The sequence below is a fragment of the Manduca sexta genome, chromosome 28 (assembly GCF_014839805.1).
Source record: "Manduca sexta isolate Smith_Timp_Sample1 chromosome 28, JHU_Msex_v1.0, whole genome shotgun sequence".
Classification (NCBI taxonomy): domain Eukaryota; kingdom Metazoa; phylum Arthropoda; class Insecta; order Lepidoptera; family Sphingidae; genus Manduca; species Manduca sexta.
In genome coordinates, this window is record NC_051142.1 from 10,400,607 (window position 1) to 10,403,513 (window position 2,907).

Here is a 2,907-nt window from a genome sequence, read left to right on the forward strand (position 1 = left end):
GCTGAGCACGGGCTTCCTCTACTACTGAGAGGGATTAAGGCCTTAGTCCACCACACTGGTCTAGTGCGGGTTGGTAGACTTCACACACTTTCGAAATTCCTATAGAAAACTTCTCGGATGTGCAGGTTTCCTGACGATGTTTTCCTTCACCGTTAAAGCGAACGATAAATTCACAAAGAATACACACATGATTTTTTAGAAAAGTCAGAGGTGTGTGCCCTTGGGATTTGAACCTGCGGACATTCGTCTCGGCAGTCCGTTCCACACCCAACTAGGCTATCGCCGCTCTAGGCTGCAGTTTTCGAAATGTCGGAAGAAAATTAAAATATAAAAACCGCGATAAAGTCCGACAAATAGTTTAATTTTAATCTTAAATGATGCCACCCTCAACCTCAGAACAATGACAAGCATAGAAGTAACACTATGACATTTGAGTGTAGTCTGTCTTTGACAGCAAGAAATTTAATTGTGTTGCGATCCCTTCTGACATCTTATCGATATCGATGGATGCTTTGTCTATCGGCTATGGTAAATTCACAGACCTGCTAAAATAAACACTTTTCGGCCAGTCAACTACAAACCGTTGCAAAATGCTATTTTAGATAAAGGTTAAAAAAAAATATCAAAACCCTAATTTGGTATTCAAGTACCAAATGAGGTCGGGGTATATAAAAGCACTCGTTAAGAAGCTGTTAAATTACAATAAACTATAGAACTACCGGCTTTCTTCGAGCTAAATTTTATCCAATTTTCATTTGCTATTTACAGCAGTTTCCATGCCTTCCGAAACGACATTCACACAAAAATGGTTTAGTATTTAGATTATTAAATTAAGAAAATGTTAGAAATTTCAGAATGAATGGAAATCGCTGTAAGTAACAAACAAGAAATCGGCCAGAATTTCGTCTAGGAGAAAGCCAGTACGCCTTCTGTTCTTTTCTGACTTTCTTAGCGATTAAAAGATACCCAAGAGGTGTGATTTGACAGAAGGTACTAAAATGGGACAGTAAAATTAAAACACAACGGTATCATTTATGTCACATATGTTTGATAACTTATTTCAATGTTAATAAAACTTTGTCGAAATGCTTAGAGCAAACACGGTGCTATTTTTTCCAATGCCAATTGGGAAGAGCTATGGCAACGATCCATTTTTGCCTCATAGCATCATCTGTGGAGAATCTGCAATGAAACACATTGTATGAAACACACTATGAAAATCAGATAGTTTCCTCGACCCCAGCCTTCGCGCACGGTTTCCAAGTGGCTTTTACCACTACACCACCGTATATTGAAAGTAAAAGACAATTTATGCAACATAGTAAACTACAATATACGTACATCTATGTTATCGATGGAATATGCAGCACAACACTATTGAACACGACTACGTAAATTGGTAAAAATGAAAAATACATAATAATGACTGGATCGAATAGCCAACAGCAGATTATAATATGACTACAGCATAATAAAGTATAATTAATAACACTTTTTGCACTTATGTACAGGGTTTAAGCAAATATATTAGGTTTTTTGTTTACTCACCAATGGAAGCTGATGATTTCAGTTTCATTTTCTTTACGAGAAGAATGAGATTTACACCCCACAATAACGCAGGCCATTGCTTGTTCGTAGGGCTATATTTTACTTAAACAGCACTGTGTATTTATTAAAATTAACAACAAAAATATTACACAACATGTAGCCACTTTTGAAAAGGACGAGCTGAAGTATAACGTAACTAAATTGTGTAGGCGCGTTTGTGACATTGTTTTGAGATTGTCAAGTTGGAACATTTGACATTTTATTTGCTTTTTAATTCGGCATCATAAAGAGGACCAAAGGTAACCATTTGATTATTTTAAAGTGTACGCAAGCCGACCTTAGCAACATAATATTTGTCTCGTTCTTTTCAACGGTTTTGGCCTATTTGAAAAAATAGGATAAGTATATGAGGGTAATTTAGATTCCTTCTATGCTTGTTCTTGTTCTGAGTCCTCAACGCATACCTACTGACTTTTACTAAAACAAAAAAGCAAAAAATAAAAACTTTTTAAGGTGGTAGCTCAAGGTCCATTTTCATACATTTTGTTTCGGCTTTAATCTGGGTAACTAAACAAGTATTGGCAAGTAAAGAATTTAAATTCACGTCTAGTTAGTGATTAGTTCTCGCAGTTGAAAGAAAAATGTAAAAATAATTAATAATCATGGATATTTCTGCCTTTAAAATTTCGTCATATTAAATTTAACTTATCCGAAACTTTTTTTAACGGATACGGTTACGGTTATATTTTTATTTCGGATATCCGATAGTTTCGGTTACGGTTACGAAGCTCCATGTAATTCCTGGTTGGATCTGCTTTCAGTCGCATATTTTACCTACTACCAGTTTCATAATGGAACATCTGCATGTTTTAGTCTATAATTTGAAACGGCGTTGCATTGAAATATAAACATATTTTTCTATTGTTATTTTCTAGTGTTATTACCTATTCATTCACTTAAACAAATAATTTTACTTACTTGACTAATAATTTTTATTCACATCCAGGTTTAAGTACATTTAGACTAGTCATTATTATACTTATAATTATAATTATAAGTATAATACTTATAATTCATTATATAAGCGTCCATAACCACAAGCTATCAATAATAACACCATACTAAAGTCAGTTTGAATGGATTGCAGTTTTATTCAGTTGTACACAGTAAATATTCGGAACGCGAAATCTGCTACGTAGTACATACATATAATATATCGATATATTGTTTACTTAACAAATTTTAGAGTCGGTGACAAATTACAATTACTAGGCTAGATAAATAGATGAAGAAGTGTACGAAAACAATATTTAATTTTTAAGTATAAGTAACTTATAAGTAACGAAATGAAAGAGATTA